Source organism: Euprymna scolopes, chromosome 26 (genome assembly GCF_053919585.1).
Source record: "Euprymna scolopes isolate OS-2025 chromosome 26, ASM5391958v1, whole genome shotgun sequence".
Taxonomy (NCBI): Eukaryota; Metazoa; Mollusca; class Cephalopoda; order Sepiida; family Sepiolidae; genus Euprymna; species Euprymna scolopes.
In genome coordinates this window covers 2,618,572-2,637,297 of record NC_136507.1, presented here as the reverse complement: position 1 = coordinate 2,637,297, position 18,726 = coordinate 2,618,572, and the positions used below count along the sequence as shown (strand labels likewise).

At 40.4% G+C, this 18,726-nt stretch overlaps 1 protein-coding gene across 7 annotated transcripts in view; it reads left to right on the top strand.

Moving 5' to 3' along the window:
- LOC145247890 (UDP-N-acetylglucosamine transporter-like) overlaps nucleotides 1-18,726 on the top strand; it is a 558,987-nt gene that overhangs the window by 129,986 nt on the left and 410,275 nt on the right. For 2 of the 7 annotated variants that reach the window (XM_080109506.1, XM_080109502.1), the window contains exon 1: nucleotides 14,474-16,917. The exons of the other annotated variants lie outside the window; for them this stretch is intronic. The gene's annotated coding sequence lies outside the window, so the exon portion shown is untranslated. Of the gene's footprint in view, nucleotides 1-14,473; nucleotides 16,918-18,726 lie in introns of those variants that run through there. 7 annotated transcript variants of the gene reach the window in all.

The following is an 18,726-nucleotide window of genomic DNA, read 5'->3' as shown; positions in this document are numbered from 1 at the left end:
TAACTTTAACAGACTGTGGTCCATCGCGTTTCTCCATTTGGAGGAAATTGGCAGGACTCGGCAAACATGATTCATCAGTTGGAGGCAGTGTTCCTCGAGCGTGGCGCGTCGCATGAACTCCTTTTAGACAATGACACAGCTTTCTGCAGCAATGTTCCAAGCATTTGCATGTAAATGGGGAGTTCACTTGCGATTCTGTTGTGCATACGCTCCAGCCGGGAATGGCATAGCGGAGCGATGTCACCGTACAGTGAAACGAATAGCGGCTAGAATGCGTTGTCCCATACAGGAGGCTGTCTACTGGTATAACATCACACCAAGAGATGACACATCTCCCTCCACTGCGCCTGCCAACAGGATTTATCAACACGAAGTTAGAGTAAAGGAGACCAATCTCGCAACTGCGTCCCCAGGTCCCAAGAACAGTTTTTACCAGGTTGGAGATCGCGTATGGGTCAAAAGACCGCAAAATCGATGTACCACGAGGTTCGGCAAGGGTGAGGTGACCAAGGTGATCAGCCCTCAGTCGATTTTGGTGGACGGTGTGCCTCGTCACGTGAAGGATTTGCGCCCTCGCCATTATGTTATTACATCGGAGGAAGAGGGAGACTCAGACAGTATAATGTCTTCTGAAAAGACAGAGAGTATGATGCAGGACGACGGAGAGGATTTTGAGCCATATAATGTACATACTGAAGAAGCGGAGGAGGGACCACCCGTCTTGCCTTTACAAAGGAGTACCCGACAGAGACGAATACTGCCCCCCCTGCCCTGATTGTGAAACACCGCCTATGGAGCAGACTGGTGGCAATAATGGCGATGAGGAGGATGGCAGGGAGGAAGTGCTGCCTCCGGTTCTTCGGAGAAGTACCAGACAGAGACGACTGCCCCCCTGCCCCATTTGTGATCATGAGATCAGGGGGGAGTGTAGCAGAAGTAGCAATAACTAAAATGAGGGGAAAAAGAGCTTACCTCAGGTACGTCTGTTGTGTCACCGGTTGGGGGGGAAAAAGAGAATTCCAAGATGGCGTCCGGGGGTTTTTATTAGTGTTTACCCCATGCAACTCTCGGAAAATCACGTTTCTTTCTCATGTGATTATGCAAATGGATAATTCCCGGCCACTATAAAAGCAGGAGGCTAGAGACGAGTCGGCAGTGTCCTGCAAATTGTGTGTGTGGGTGTTTCTGGCGATTGGAGTGTGTCTTCTTTTACCACGGTTATCACGGACAGGAATTCCCTATCTTCTGGAGGTGGGCGATATTGACTATTTTGAAGTTGTACTGTTGCTGACAGAACATTTATTTTTTTTGCCTACTACATTTTTGTTTCAGCTCCCCACTTTGGACGCCGACTCCATGTCACTCATTTTGGCGATTTTCGATACAGGGAAGAGAGCTTTTTTAAAAAATGGACACCCCCAGCCCAGGGGCCACCAATACAGATACCCCCAGCCAGAGGGCTACCACAGGAAAAACTGCTCCCCAAGAGGACGACTCCCCAACAGGGGGAGCAAAAAGCAACGGGGCATACCGCCCAGATAATAAACTGAAGGACGCCCCCCCAGAAGGGAGAAAACTCACAAGCAGCTCCACAAGAGGGCAACTCTCCGACCCAGGGAGCACAGGTAATGGCGGACGAGGGAACGAGGAACGTTTCAGGTGAACCACACTCAGTGGCACCTCTTGCTCCTCAATCAAGGGACGAGGAGATAATGGACGTCGCGGGTGGACCACAGCCGATGGAACCCCCAGATCCTCAGTCCACTACACCATCATCCAAATGTAGCACTCCAACTCCCCAAGAGGACGACCCCCTCACGGAAAAAGGGAAAAATGATGAGGATGGAGTAGCTAGAAGGACTAAAGTGCTAATCAATGAAGCGATAGCATCTTTAAAGATCCTTGGCAGTGTGACCAAAGATCCAACCTGCTTAAACGCTCCCCAAGAGACCAAGCCCCAACCAGCCACCCCTCCAGAAAGGGAGATACCCAGCAACAAAAGCCTGGCAAAGAACACTGGAGCAGAGGCAACCCCCATAAGTAGTGAAGCACAACAGATGGCACCCAGGAGCCAACAATCCCCTCCCAGGAAGAAAAAGAAGGCAGGAGGGAGGGACCGGTAGATTGGCAACTTTCAACACCGATTGGCTGGTTCTCATTCCACTGGACAAACTACCAAACCCCGGTCAGCAGAAGCAGCAACAGCAACACCCAAGCCAGACGACACTGTCCTGGACCCACATTGTCAGTAATGAAGACACTGAATGGGGTCCACAAACCCAAATGTCCCCTCAGGAATACCGGTACCTTTTCAAGTCCACTTACAAGGACCTCACGGAAGGGAATGTAATAAAACGCCTTCCAGGCACCACAGAGGACCTTAAGAAGAGGATAGTGTCCTTCATCACCTCGGACACAAAGAAAAGAGGCCTCACAGGAGGAGACAAGGACAGCATGGTGGACCTCCTCCTGGATCTGAAGATCCCAGCCAAATACATATGCAGGAGGAGCTACGCAATGTAGGACGTCCTGCTCCCAACCCAAAGAGAGGCCGAAGAGACAGCCAATAGGACAAATCTGCGCTGGAAAAACATCAAACCCCAGCCAAAATACCTTAGCCAAATAGTCACCAATGTCGCCGTGCTGAACATCCCCTGTCTCCTGGGAGCAAAGCAACTAGGAGCGGTCTTCAGCCAGTATGGAGACATGGTGTCTGTGGCCCCAACAAGCAAGAAGAGGGACGTCCTGACTGGAGACTACAGATTCCAGATGCGCCTCGACAAAGCTGGCTTCAACCAAATACCAGTGACACTGAGGTGCGAGGAAGGGACAATGTCCGTCATAGTAGAGGGACGGAGACCGCACTGCTGGCACTGTCAGGAGAAGGGACACATGGCCAAGGATTGCCCCAAAAGAAATCTGACCAAAGCCCCTATAGTTGCCAACAAGCCTTGTGCCCCAGAGACGACAGTCAAGCCAGTGGACCCATCCCCCAGCATTGGATGGGTCACAGTGACTCGAAACGGGAAAACAAAGTCCCCCAATTCCAGCCAGCAAGAGGACAAAAAATAAGTGCCGCAGCAACAACAACAGCCGCTCCAGCCAATTCCGGACAAACGACCAGAACACATTGTCCAGCAACCGCCGCAGCCAAAGACGTCATAACCCAAGCAGCAGCAACCGCAGCAGAAGTAACAGCAGAAGGAAAAGCATCATCAACAACAGCAAGAGGAGCAGAACAAACCAGCCCAGGAACAACAACTGGCCCCTGGACGAACTGAATCGGGGACCAAGAGAAGGAAGGACTGCTCCTCAGAAGATGAGTCTGCCAGCGAGAGGGAGGGAAAACAAACTCTCCCACTCCCTGGTCAATTTGAGGAACAAAAGAGAAAGAAAAAAAAAATTAAAAAGATGGAAGGGGAAGAAAAGGTGGCTCTCACCCCCTGTGAGCTTACACCATCCCAAACAGCAACAACAACAAAATCTACCCCCACCCCCAAACCAGACTCCACACCAACACCCAACACAACACCAACACTAGGCACCACACACACCACACACACCACACCAACCACATCAACACCGTACACCACACCAACATCTGACACTGCACCAACACACACACCCACACCAATGCAAACTGAACCACCACCCCAAAGAGAAAAAGAAACGAATGAACCCGGGAGAGGGAGGGGTCGCTCTGCCTCTCGAGGACCGACTAAAACACAAGAACTGTGTCGAATTGACGCTCTGACGGTGGCAACGGCCCTCTCACATCGTCAGAGGAAGACTTTAAAGCCACTGCTGGATTGCCAACAGATAGAGGGGAAAGACGTTAACATCCCCTCAAATTTCCCGGATGCCCCGCTCCTAATAACTTTTGTTAGAACTCCAGAGGCTTGCAAGAGCAACTTGTGGTCACTTCTGGAGGCAGCAGAAGGGGCCTCTCCGAAAATGGAACTGTTTAAAAAAAGCAACTCTTCCCTTGACGAACTGTCAAAACAATGCAAGGGAAGGGTCCCAGTGTGGGTCCATCCATCTCTCTACAGGGCCCTAAAATTGACCTTTCCCCTAGACGTTGGTGGCATTGTGAGAGAAGGCCAGGACCTGAAAAACCTGACCTCCTTGAACATCGCGTACAACGTCAGCATCCTTACGCCGACCGACTTTGGAGCCAAGTGCGACACACCCTAAAGGTACCATGTCTTTAAATGCAAGGGGCTGGAGATCACCGGGCCGGGCGTCTTGTCCCTGGGATGTTGCTGCGATCCAGGAGACGCATTTCGTTTCTTCTGTAGATGTCAGGTGCTGAACTGAGATTTTGAAGTTTTCTCAGCATATGGCAGTCTGTGGGGAAGGGGAGTCTCCTTGCTAGTGAAGCGAACTCTGTCTGCGACGGTCAACGTTGTTCATAGAGATACGGTGGGCAGGCTGGTCGTGGCCGATGTTGCCATAAAAGATTCTGTGTTTCAGGTAGTTGCGGTTCATGCGCCCAGCACCGCTCGTGAGAGGGTCTCATTCTTCAGTCAGCTTGACGCGTTTGTAGATTGTCGGAAGTGGGTAGTGCTAATGGGGATTGGAACGCCATCTTAGACCCAGATTTAGATAAAGTAGGAGGCGAAGGTAGAGGGTTGGAAAGATGTGAGCCCAGCCTGGCTGAACTGATGGCTAGATGCGATCTGGTCGACAGGTTTCGGGTCAAGCATCCAGGGCAGGAGATGTGGACGTGGACCAATAGCTTTCCTTCCTATCCGAATACCTATTTGGACAGGATACTAGTTAGTAGATGAGTAGACACACCTTCCTATGAGCAGACAGGGGAAAGGAACTAGTAGGCAAGAGAAGGTGTAAGCCTCTACTGAGGAGTAGGTCTAATAGTCTTGAGAGGAGGGACTCGACGATCTTCAGGTTACCAATTCCTTCCGGCTCCTAAGAATGCGCTGCTTTCTTTTCCACAACATGAGTAGCGACGACCCAATTTCTGATGTTAACTGATGACTAGATTCCACTTAAGCTTTAACAAAATGGTATGTCCCATTTCAATATATGTATTATTATGTAGAATATTTACAAGATGACCACAGCTTCATTTGGTCCAACAGATATCCCGCTCCCCCCAAGTTCATATGAAATTTGGGAAAATGACGTGGAAAAGAATGTGCTGCTGGTTACACTCTGGAACAATAGAAAGGGGTGTGAGTAATTAATATGAGGGGTACAAGTAGAATACTATCTATCTCCCTCACCCACGGCGAGTTTTTTGCAGGCATGACAAAAAATTCTGAAGAAAATCTGTTTCAACTATTTACACTGCACAGGTATCAGTGAATTTTACTAGTGCTGGGAGCGCCGGCTGCGCGACCTGTTGCCTAGTTGAGTCTCAGTGATACCGGGGGCATTGTGCGATGCCAGTCGGCGTAAAGCCATGGGAGGCTTCTTGGGGGTTGTGTGTATGGCAGGTATATGAAGCTGTGGAGAGGCCGTATGCGTGGCGTCTACATACTGCATGGGAAGACCAATATGTGTTGACTCTGCTGTATGTGCAGGGTCTCCAGCTGTCGGTGTGGCTGTGTCTACGGCTCTCTCAGGCGATGGGCCAGGGCTTGCGGGCACGCCAAGGCACTTATCTTCCTCACCTGATGCTGATTCAGGGTTCCTTGCTGAAACGTTAATGGTAGGTTTTCCTAATCCGTTTGAGTGGATGACCGCATCCCTGATGATGGGGCTGAGGGACTCAATGATATCTTCATGTGAGGCTGCTTTAAAGGGAGTGAACTTACGAAGATGCTGGTGGTTTCGCAGAGTTAGTCTCCCAGAGCCATCTATCTTCACGACATATTGGTGGAACTGCCTGACCTCTACGATGGTGCCTGTCCTTTCCCAGTGCTTTGGATGATCGCCTATCAGGTTCTGTAAGTAGACATGATTCCCGATACAAAGAGGAAGCAAGGATCGAGTGTGTTCCCTCCATTTCTCATGCTCTCGGGAGTGTCGCTTTGCAAGCGCCTTTTCTCTGTTGATAAGGGTCTCTGTCCATGTCGGATGAGGGCAGTACCGACCCATGGGGATGGGGATAGGGTCACGGATAGGTCTTCCGAAGACTATGAGAGTCGGTGATGCCTTTCAGAAAGAATGCCCGTTTGTTGTTGACGAGAGAAGAAAGTTGAAAATTAGCAAAAACACTTGCTACTTTTTGTTTCTCTTTTCATTTGGCAAGTGTGTAACCAGCAGTGCATAGATGAGTAGACACACTTTCCTATGAGCAGACAGGGGAAAGGAACTAGTAGGCAAGAGAAGGTGCAGGCCTCTACTGAGCAGTAGGTCTAATAGTCTTGAGAGGATTTGTTCATTTTCCCAATTGTATTTTTTTCCTGTGAATAAAAAATTTAATATCTCAAAGTGTAATATCTGTTCTGGCAGATACTGCAAGCAAAGACCATATGTGGGGGCAACCTCACATATAAGACGTTGGTCAATGTAGAGGCAACCCTTCATACCAATGGTCACTATCCAGCTCCCTTACTCCCCGGGAAGTTGGTCCCCATTTCCCCTTCACCCCTAACATTAAAAATCGGCCTCGTGCCTAATATGCTCGGTGGGGTAGCAAATAAATACCGCACTGTTCCCGGCCCTCTGTGGCTCGAGTGACAAGATCAAAGTGTAGTATCTGTTCTGGCAGATACTGCAAGCAAAAACCATTTGTGGGAGCAACCTCACATATAAGACATTGGTCAATGTAGGGGCAACCCTTCATGCCAATTGTCACTATTCAGCTCCCCTACTCACCGGGGAGTTGGTCCCCATTTCCTCTTCACTCCTCACATTAAAAATCGGTTTGTGCCTAATTTGCTCGGAGCAAATAAATACCGCACTGTTCCCGGCAATCGCACCTGGACACGTCCAGAAGCAATCAGCTTTGATCAATGTGGGGCCAAACTCCTTATATCAAACAATTGCTATTCAATCTGGACAATAGGGAGCTGGTTTCCCCCTCCCCAACACCTTGGGAAAAAAGCCAGTCAAAGTTAGGTAAACAAACCCAAATGCTGCCCCTCAGCAAAAGTTAACTCTGTTAATGAGGTCAAATAGAAGCAGCAGAGTTAACTTTTATTGCGGACACGTGTCAATTCAAACATGTTTCTGTTAGTATTTCGCGGTGTCCCAATGGTTAACGTTGCATGGTTTTTTTTTCACACTTTAATTTCCAACTTTGCCTCATGGGTTCGAGTTCGATCCTCATACATACCTACCAAAATATATATATATATATTAATTAATTAAATTCAATCACAGAAAAATGTTTTTATCATACAAATATTTGGTTTATTAAAAAATTAATTTTTGATATTTATAATTCAACTAGACTAGGTGCCCGGCGTTTCCCGGATGTTTGGAGGTGTGGTGCGTGTTGAGAAAAAAAAAGAAATAGTAGTAAGTAGGCTCAAACCTGTATCATGCCAGAGGAAAAAGAGGTAAAAAAAACAAACTGTCTTACCGATGTGCCCACCATCATGGGCGGTTGAAATAATGCCTTTTGTGCGATGTCATGGAAGCAGCAATAAAAACCGACCCTCCTGGTACAAAAGTGCCTAGTTGAGAGTGAAATAATCAATGTTTTTGGCCAATTTTTCGATATTTGTCGTCCGAAGAGTTGAGGTTCAAAATGATACCAATCTTGTGAAAATCCGTCGCCTGTGTCAAAAGTTTTAGACAGACATACAAACATACATACATTTAAATAGATTTTTGCCCTTTATATTATAGACTAGCAGGGCTACCCGGCGTTGCTCGGGACCGTATAAACAATGAAAAAACAAAAGCAGATATTGAACATATGTTTTATTCTTAGGGGAGAGGAATCTTTCATCTCAAGTTTTAGCGTTACAAACAAACATTTGTCTTTTATATATATAGATAATGACAGGTTTTTTGGGGCCCCCCCTCGAAGATAACTGATCAGTTGACCAACTTCTAGTGGTCCGTTTGACGTGAAATTTCGATATTTGTCATCCGGGTGATGGGGCTTCGATATGATACCAAATTTGTCAAGTTTGGTTCCGTCTTTCAAAAGTTTTAGCGTTACAAACAAACATACATACATACACACAGACGTTTGGCTTTTATATATATAGATAGAAGATAGAATACATGCGTATATGGCGTAATCTAGAAGTCCAATTTTCACAAACTCTATATATGAGGCTTTATTTCGGCAATAATATGTCGAATATTGTCTTCTAAGTGGTCTATTGTGTCTGGTTTATCAGCATAGACATGGAACTTTGAATATCTCTTCCAAAAATAAACTGATGGGTTTAAATCATATCAATGAGGGGGCCAGTTGGTAGAAATTAGTTTTTCATCAAATGTTTCGCTCGGTAAATTAAGTGTATCGTTTGCAATTTGCAAATGATACTCGCTAGGCAATCTGTTTATAATGAATTGCAAGACCAATCTGAACTCAAAATTGCTGATAGTTGCCAAATCTGCAATTAAAGAAAACAGAGTTGTCAATTTAAAGTTTGTCTTTCTAAAAATAAGCATCCTATATATATATATATATATTTAAAAGGGTGTAGCCATCAACAATTGTGGGTTTGTCAGACTCAGTGGCGTATCTAGGGTATGGCAGGCATGGCCCGTGCCATGGGCGCCACTCTGACATGGGCGCAAAAATTGCTTGACAAAAATTAAAATTAGTAGTTAGGTATATCTAAGGTATAAATTATTAAGAAGGGGTGCACATTCAAACTTTGCCATGGGCGCCATTTTACATAGGTACGCCACTGGTCAGACTTTTATCATATTTTTATTTTAATTTTAAAATATTTTTATAACGCGTTCCAAGATTTGTTTAGCTCTTCAGATATTTTTGGTAAAAAGTTTTTTTTGTTTAAATGAGTTTGAAATGTTATTTTTACATCTGTTGATACTAAATGTGTTTTTCAGAGTGATGTGGTCTCAGACATTCTGTCCCCAACAGTAAGTGTTGGTAGTGTCCAGTTAGAGTTAAGTTCAAAGAGGGGGCTTTTGGTCCATTTGGTGAAGGTTTTTATGTTTTTTTCTGACTTTCTTTCTCCATGTATAGCACACACTCACACACAATCACATACACATAAATGTACATACATGTACATATACATATACACACGCATACGCACGCACACAGGTATATACACATATACACACGCATATACACAGAAATATATGTAGGAGCATACATATATACATACCCACCTACACACTCACACACGTACTCACACACTAACATATCACACACATATTGGTAAAAAAATTTTTTTCTTTTTGTCTTTCTCAATCAAAACACCCATGCATGCATGTACTTAATCATTCAAACATAAGTACACGCACACACACACAAGTAAGATGGAGAATAGGTAGGAGATAATATATGCATATACACACACACACACGCACACACATACCTATACATGCACACACACATATATATACATACATGTATACATATACACATTCACATACATCTGCATATGTATGCAGGCACACACACATACATACACACACATGCATATATATAGAGACATATGCAGAGGCTCACACATACGCATACATCTATATACACACATACACACACAAATGCATTTACCCAGCCATATATATGCATACATATATATATACACACACACACATATACAGATGCGTATACATCCATCCACTCATATATATATATATATATATATATATATATATATATATATATGTACACACACACGCACCCACAATCACACACACACATACATATTCATACACCCATACCTTACATATATATTGGTTGAAGTTTTCTGTCTTTCCTAATCCAAGCACATATGCATACATGTATTACACACAAACAAGATGGAGGATAGATAATAGATGATATATATATACACACACGTATACATAATCACACATATACACACATATATATAGATACACACATATGTGTGTACATACACATGCACATGTATAATTTCTAATTGTTTGTTTAGTTTAGGGAAATGGTATTATACTGGATATGGATGTGCGCGCCCATGAAAGTGTGTGCGTGCTTTATTGTGCTTGTTTTGTTTCATGTGTGAGGGTGCACATTTACCTAAGTATGCATGCGTGTAAGTGTATTTTGTGTTATGCCTATTTATTCGTATAATTATTGAGAGATGTTTAAGGCGGGGTTGAACTTTGCTATGAAGTTTTTTTCTTGTGTTAGTAAGTAGAAGTAGTTGTCAGTTTGGAAGATGGGCATTATCTCGAATCTGCCTCCACTGCATGTGTGTATATGCTGTGATACATGCAGGTGTATATTTTGCTCCACTGCATGTGTGTATATGCTGTGATACATGCAAGTGTCTAACGCATGCATACTTGTGTAAATGTGCACCCGCACACATGAAACAAAACAAGCACAATAAAGCACGCGCACACTTTCATGGGCACGTACACTCATATCCAGTATAATACCATTTCCCTAAACTAAACAAATAATTAGAAATAATACGTGTGTATGTGTATATACACACATATGTGTGTATCTATATATATGTGTGTATATGTGTGATTATGTATACGTGTGTGTGTATATATATATCATCTATTATCTATCCTCCATCTTGTTTGTGTGTAATATGTGCTTGGATTAGGAAAGAAAGAAAACTTCAACCAATATATATGTAAGGTATGGGTGTATGAATATGTATGCGTATGTGTGATTGTGGGTGCGTGTGTCCATATATATATATATGGGTGGATGGATGTATACGCATCTGTATATGTGTGTGTGTGTGTATATATATATGTATGCATATATATGGCTGGGTAAATGCATTCGTGTGTGTATGTGTATATATCGATGTATGCGTATGTGTGAGCCCCTGCATATGTCTCTATATATATGCATGTGTGTGTATGTATGTGTGTATGCCTGCATACGTATGCAGATGTATGTGAGTGTGTATGTGCATACATGTATGTATATATATGTGTGGGTGCATGTGTGTGTGTGTATCATCTACCTATTCTCCATCTTACTTGTGTGTGTGTGTGCGTGTACTTATGTTTGAATGATTAAGTACATGCATGCATGGGTGTTTTGATTGGGAAAGAAAAAAAAATTTAATCAATATGTGTGTGATATGTTAGTGGGTGGTTGTGTGTGAGTGTGTAGGTGGGTATGTATATATGTATGCTCCTACATATATTTCTGTGTATATGCGTGTGTATATGTGTATATACCTGCGTGTGTATATGTATATGTACATGTATGTATATGTATGTTTGTGTGTGAGTGTGTGCTATACATGGGGAAAGAAAGTCAGAAAAAAACATAAAAACCTTCACCAAATGGACCAAAAGCCCCCTCTTTGAACTTAACTCTGACTGGACACTACCAACACTTACTGTTGGAGACAGAATGTCTGAGACCACATCACTCTGAAAAACACATTTAGTATCAACAGATGTAAAAATAACATTTCAAACTCTCATTTAAAAAAAACAAACTTTTTATCAAAAATATCTGAAGAGAGCGAAATAAAGCTTGAAACATGTTATAAAAATATTTTAAAATAAAAATATGATAAAAGTCTGACAAACCCACAATTGTTGATGGCTACACTCTTTTAAATATACATTTTTTTCTCTCATTGGAACTACACACCCATCACTTATATATATATATATATATATATATATATATATATATATATATATATATATATATATATATTCCCTAGGTGCTTCATTATAAAAATCCTATTTTAGTCACATAAAGTATTGCTACTTGGTTTGTTATAGTAGTTTGATATTGAGAAGTGTTATAGATTTTTGTTGTGTTTTTTTTTAATACTTTTATTCATTCCAAACAATTACACGCATTCCACTTGAGCATAATAGGATATTATTTAGGATACTGTCTACAAGAGACTGTGTGGGGAGTTCAGTAGCAAGGTGTTTGTTTGCATTACATTTAAACATCTGCATTTTACTGAAGTTAAGGAAGCAGGAACGGGGAGGGAATTCCAAAGTCTGGTAGTCCGAAGGAAGAAGCTATTAGAGTAAACAACGTTCCAGCATCTAGGAACCATAATAACAGATTTTGATGCTTGACAAGTGAATAAGAAGTATGTAAGAAAAGAAGCTTAGTATTATTAGATTTAAATGTTTACCATCCATTTATGGCTCCATTCCACGACAGACTAAAGGTTGTTTTCCCCTCATGTCTATTATAGAGCATGATGTCATCAGCAAATATACCCATCTCGGACACAATTGCATCAATTTCGTTTTCTTAGGTTCTAACATATTTCAAATATTTACTAATAATTGTCCCTAACCATCCAAGAAGGAAAATTTTGGTGGCATCTTAGAAAAATTTAATCATTATTGAAACTTATTTGAATTCTGTAACTGTAACATATCGATTAAACACATGTTAACTTTTATTTATGTGATTAAAAACTAGTACAAACCTGACCTCGTACAATGTGCCATCCATTTCAGGAAAGGGATAAAGGAAAAAAAAATGGTTACTCCTGCTATTTATGGGCTAATGGTCACGTGAGGTAATGAGATGTGAGAGAAATATGCAAATGAGGTGCAGTCTGTTTTTCAAATAAAAAGCCTGTGTGTCAGAGAGAGAGAGCATGTGTCTCTTTGGCAACAGTAAGTTCTGAAAGATGTGCGCTGGGCCCGACAGTGAAGCTTTCCTATGTCTTTATCCGACTGATTCTCAACTGATTCTCAACAACAGATCAAACCCCAGTGATTTACCATGCACTATCAGAACATCAATCTTGACAAGATTGTTTTTGTCTGTGGAAATAGTAAGCACTCCACTACCACAGCTTGCACAGGATGTACCATCAAGAGTCATGGTGTTCACCCTTGCTGCTTTCCAGGATCAGCATTGACTCACATCTACTATGTAAACATCTACTATGTAATCATCTACTATGTAAACATCTACTATGTAAACATCTGCTATGTAAACATCTGCTATGTAAACATCTACTATGTAAACATCTGCTATGTAAACATCTGCTATGTAATCATCTACTATGTAAACATCTACTATGTAAACATCTGCTATGTAAACATCTGCTATGTAAACATCTACTATGTAAACATCTGCTATGTAAACATCTGCTATGTAAACATCTACTATGTAAACATTCCAGGATCAGCATTGACTCACATCTACTATGTAAACATCTACTATGTAAACATCTACTATGTAAACATCTACTATGTAATCATCTACTATGTAAACATCTACTATGTAAACATCTACTATGTAATCATCTACTATGTAAACATCTACTATGTAAACATCTACTATGTAATCATCTACTATGTAAACATCTGCTATGTAAACATCTACTATGTAAACATCTACTATGTAAACATCTACTATGTAAACATCTGCTATGTAAACATCTACTATGTAAACATCTGCTATGTAAACATCTACTATGTAAACATCTACTATGTAAACATCTACTATGTAAACATCTGCTATGTAAACATCTACTATGTAAACATCTGCTATGTAAACATCTACTATGTAAACATCTGCTATGTAAACAGTATTAATTGAAGCCAAACACTGCATTCCATCAACATGGATTATGATCTCCTCGAGCGCCTGATTTACATTCAGGTGCAGAAAAAGGCTGGCGCTGATGTTGTTCCCTGGCTTGTTTTCTTAACAGTCCTAGGCCATGTCCAACCATGCCATATTAGTAGCAATGTGTTCCACATCTTCAGCAGTCTCTCCTTATGTGACCTTTGCCACTATACCTGTAGCAAGTTACACCGGTGCCAGGACTGCTTTTGGTAGGAACTTTGCTGCATGGCTACAACCACATGTTGGCTTTGAATCCTAGTTGTTGTCAGCATCCTTGCTCTCACTATCAGGTATCCCATAGTTAAGGTCTTAATTTTTGGTGCCTGTTGGAGTTTAATAGAGATAGCATCTAGGAAACACATAAGAAACGTCAGTTTAGTAAACCTTTTCAGTCCAATTCCTTCAAACCCAATGTGACCGTCTGATGTAATTCACCCACCTGTTCACCAAGCCCATCGACCCCAACAGTGAACTTCCTGTGGGCTGTGGATGCACCATCTATGAACGCCTCCTTTAAACTATCTGCTGCACATTCAGTTAATTGCTTCATCTTCATCCAAGCAGAGAGCCAATTCACCCTCCTCTAGATACAATAGGAGCACTTTCTGAAGTCCTGCCACCAATCTCAATTTCTTTAACCATAACCCGACTACATCTCCCAATGCCTTTACCATATTGCCCATTATGCATACCTTCACCATAGTAATCACCAAAATAACTTGAACAATGTGTTTAGTTAATTCCTATTTTAGTCATGCAAATTATTCAATTCTAAATTGAACACACAGAATGACAGCTCTCAGTATTCCGTTATGCTAATAGATTATTTTTTTTCTTTTTCTTTAATAACAACAGAGAAGACGTTTGCTCTTAGCATTGGTAGCACTAGTCATTCTTCTTCTCTTCACTAGTTTGAAAACAAAAAAGCATGTTTAAAAACATGCATAAATAATATAGTATCCACAAACGAACTGATCTTTAAAGCAAAAATCCTTTTATTCATCTATTTTGGACTGTCAACATCTATTTTACATAATTATGACCCTCACTTTGAAATCCAACATTTCCAGATTCACGCCCACATGTGGCCACCGTTTTTTTGCAGCGGGTGTATGCAAGTCTCTCTGCACCATCACCACACTGTGCAAGTGTCCATATTTTAGCCATGTCCAGGTCTCTTGTCATTCGTATGAATCGTCCATGTAGCTGTTTCTCTTTCAACTTTTCTTTTTGTTGCTTGTTTAACTGCTGACTGTATTGTTCATTTTGAGTCATTTGCTGCTGTAATCAGTCTGTTTGTTTGAGTTATGTATTTTACCAAATCTTTTTTATGTTTTTCACAGTCTTCTATACTTATTAGTTCTCTTCTCCCATTGTTCCTTTTCAAGTCAGGCAGTATCAAGTGTCCAGGTGTTTAGCTCAATTCGTACTACATAGTTTCATTTCTGAGGATTTTCTTTTTCTTCTCAAGTATTCTTTTCCAATCTTCTCTTTCATTTCTCTACATTTGATGTTGCTTGCTTCTAGAACTCAAATATTTATAGCTATTATGTTCTTAAAACACCATAATCTCCTTTTAGTTGGGTAGTTCCATGCCTTTCGATGGCTACAGTTTTCCGTTTTCATCTATAGCAATGCATATTTTTTCATTTCAAATCCCATATGAATGCCCTGGCTGAAGATTTTTGTCATGTTTATCAGTTTTCCAGCTCCTTGTTGCTTCATGACATCCGTATACATGAGGTGGTTTATTCTTTGTTTGGTGTCTTGTATTCAGCATCACATTTCTTATATAGGTAAGTGGCATCATGGCTATGATAGACAATAATGGTAGTTAAAGAGTCTTCTACTTCTCTGTATTCTTATCTCAGTCAAGTGTTTTCCTCCAATTCTGTTTCCATGCCTCCATTGCTTTCGTAATAATATTAATAATCCTGTCGGATATCTTGTGCATTCTTAAGCAGTCAACTATCCATGCTTAAGTGATACTGTCATAGGCTTTCTTATAGTCAATTCATGCATTTATGCCTATTATGTTCTTTTACATATTTTTTTTTTTTTTTTTTTTTTTTACCCCTTTTAGAATCTTTCGATTAATAAATAACAGGTCGAACGCCCCTCTTTTTCCTCTGAAAATCTTTCTCTCAGTTGTGCCGTTATGATTTTCCACATGGTTGGTAAGCAGGTTGTAGTGGTGGTATTATTATTATTATTATTAGTAGTAATAGTAGTAGGAGGAGAAGGGGGTATAAAAGGGATTATTACTATTAACTGTAACATTCATAATTCTGATATTCAAATCATATTTAGGTATTATTTTTATATTTTTCTTGTAAAACTTACGTATATCTCGCTTCTCGGTGAAATCTTTCATTACTTTTCTTATCTGACCGTTGCTGCAGTGCTGCTGCAGCTGCCCAATTACTTATTTCCCTACTAGCCCTTACTGTCGGATTTCAATTTCATCCTCCTCCTATCCCCTCACTGTCGCACCTGAATTTCTTCCTCCTTTCTTTACTACGGAATCCGAATTTCTTTCTCTTGTCCCCTTACCCGAAATCTTTCTCCTGCTACCCTCATCAACTCATTGACGCAGTGACGACGCACCCAAATTTTCTCCTACTTCTACCCTTTCACTGTTGCACGCGGATTTATTTCCCCTTGTATACTGTTGTCTACTTTTTCTTCACACATTAATTTTTCCTTTTCTTCTTTCCTAACTTTTCCCCATTGTTTTGGAGAGCACACGTCTCCTTCTCGGTGCTAATATTAAACTTAAAACTTTCTTTACTTTCTTTTCTTCTTAAATCTTGTCACTCTCCTTTTTCTTTCAGGAACTCTACAAGTAGGCCGCCCCGTGAAAAAAAAACAAACAAACAAAAAAACAAAAACAAAAAAACAACAATGTCTATACTTCTCTAGAACCCTGTATAACAACAACAACAACAACAATGTAATTATTCCTCTTGTCTTGGTACGATGTACTGTCAAATTAAACGATCCCGGAAATACTCGCCCAAAATAATATCCGCTTCATGTATAGAGATCGCATTTTCTCCCCAACAACGAGGGCACTTGACGATAAACCTGTTTGTTAACAATGATTATAATAATAACTAATACCACGCCTACCTCCTGGCGTCTCGTTACTTTTCCTTCTTTTCCCGCAAAGAGTTTTTCGTTAACTTTTTTAACCATCTTGTATTGTCCCCCTCCTGCGATTATGAAAGTCTCACACCATGCGATCGTTCAGCAGAAGTCCATATGCAGTAGTGGTAAGTAATTATTTAAAGGCGCTTTCAATTCGGGCTGTTTTAGTAATATAAGTTTGTTTTTTTTAGTTATATTTTTTCTCTTTGGTAGAATTTTATTTTTTAAAGTTGTCAAAGCTTTTCTCATAGAAACCGAAAAAGGCATCGATTACTCAGGAACCATTTTAAAAATAAGTTAATGTTTTGTTTTTACGCATGCGATCTACAACCTCGTGTTTTCTCACGTTGAGAAATAGAGAGTAAACTTTCTTTGAAGTTGTCAGTTCGCAATCGATTTGACGACGTTGTTTTTGTGGAGAGGGTGCCGTACTCCTCCCACATACAGCACCTGGTATTTCCAAATGGTCACCCAGTTAGTACTAACTAGACTAAACCTCGCTTAACTTCGACGAACTAATGGGAATCGACAAAATCACTAAATTACGGCGTGAGTTTATCGCGAGAAAAAAATCTGTGTATGCATTAAAAAGGTTGGTCAATGTCAAATTTCTTTCCAACTCCTCAAAAAATTTTAAAATGACGACTTTTATAGGTTTTCGGTGGTGCTGAAAACGAATATCACATTTAAATTTAGGGCAGATAAGTAGTTTTTATGATATGAAAATATTACATTTTCAAAAAGTGGTGGATCACTTTCTTATATAAATTTAACGTAAAATGAGCACCCACTTTCTTACCACCTAGTAATTTCTTCATATAAAACAAATTTAATTGATATTCGTTTTTACCACCCTCGAAAAACGGCGCTGTTTTTTTTTTTTTACAAAGATATTCGTTTCATAAGTTAGTCAATAAGCTTACATGAGCAGTTTACAAAAATATACTTTTGTTTTTCGTTCATTTTTTTTTGTGGGTATTCAATTATAGAACTTGTATAGTTTTTAACAGGTGTTTCTGTTTTTTAATTAACCGTTTTTCCGTAAGTAACGTGCCGACATTAACCATTAACCCATTAAAGCAGAAGAATCGTTTAATATTTCACAAAAATTCTGTTTACATTAGGGGGGCGGTGGAGGGGCGAGTGGTGTTGTGTGGTAATGTAAACAGAATTTTTGTGAAATATTAAACTGCAGAAGCACCTGTTAACTATATCAGTTCTAGAACGAAAAAAGAACGAAAAACAAAAGTATGTTTTTAACAAAACAAACTTTTAGTAAACTTACTGACAGCGTCCTAACGATTAAAAAAATGAACGAGTCGAATCTCTCAGTAAAAAAAACAGCGCCGATTTTTGGGGGTGCTGAAAACGAATATCACAGTTAATTTGTTTTATGATATGAAGAAATTACTAGGTGGCCAGAAAGTAGGTGCTCATTTTACGTTAAATTTATATAGGAAAGTGATCCAGATCCACCACCTTTTGAAAAAGTAATTTCTTCATATCATGAAAACTACTTATCTGACCTCAATTTAAATGTGATATTCGTTTTCAGCACCACCGAAAACCTTAAAAGTCGTCATTTTAAAGTTTTTTGAGGAGTTGGAAAGAAACTTGATATTGACCAAAAAGTTTTTGTTATTGTTTTTAAACATTATTATGAGGAATTTTTCGGAGTTAAAATCGATTGAGAAATATACATTTTGTATTGAAAAATACACACTTAAAGTATGCAAACATTAGGTAAAGAATAACAAGTTATTCAAAATGGCCGTTGGATAACTTTACCTAATGTTTACATATTTAAAGTGCGTGTTTCTCAATATGAAATGTGTATTTCTTACTAGATTTTAACACTAAAAGATGGTACTCATGCACTTATTGATCCGTGCTGAAATAATAACGTTATTATTTAAAAAGCCATTCTTAACATG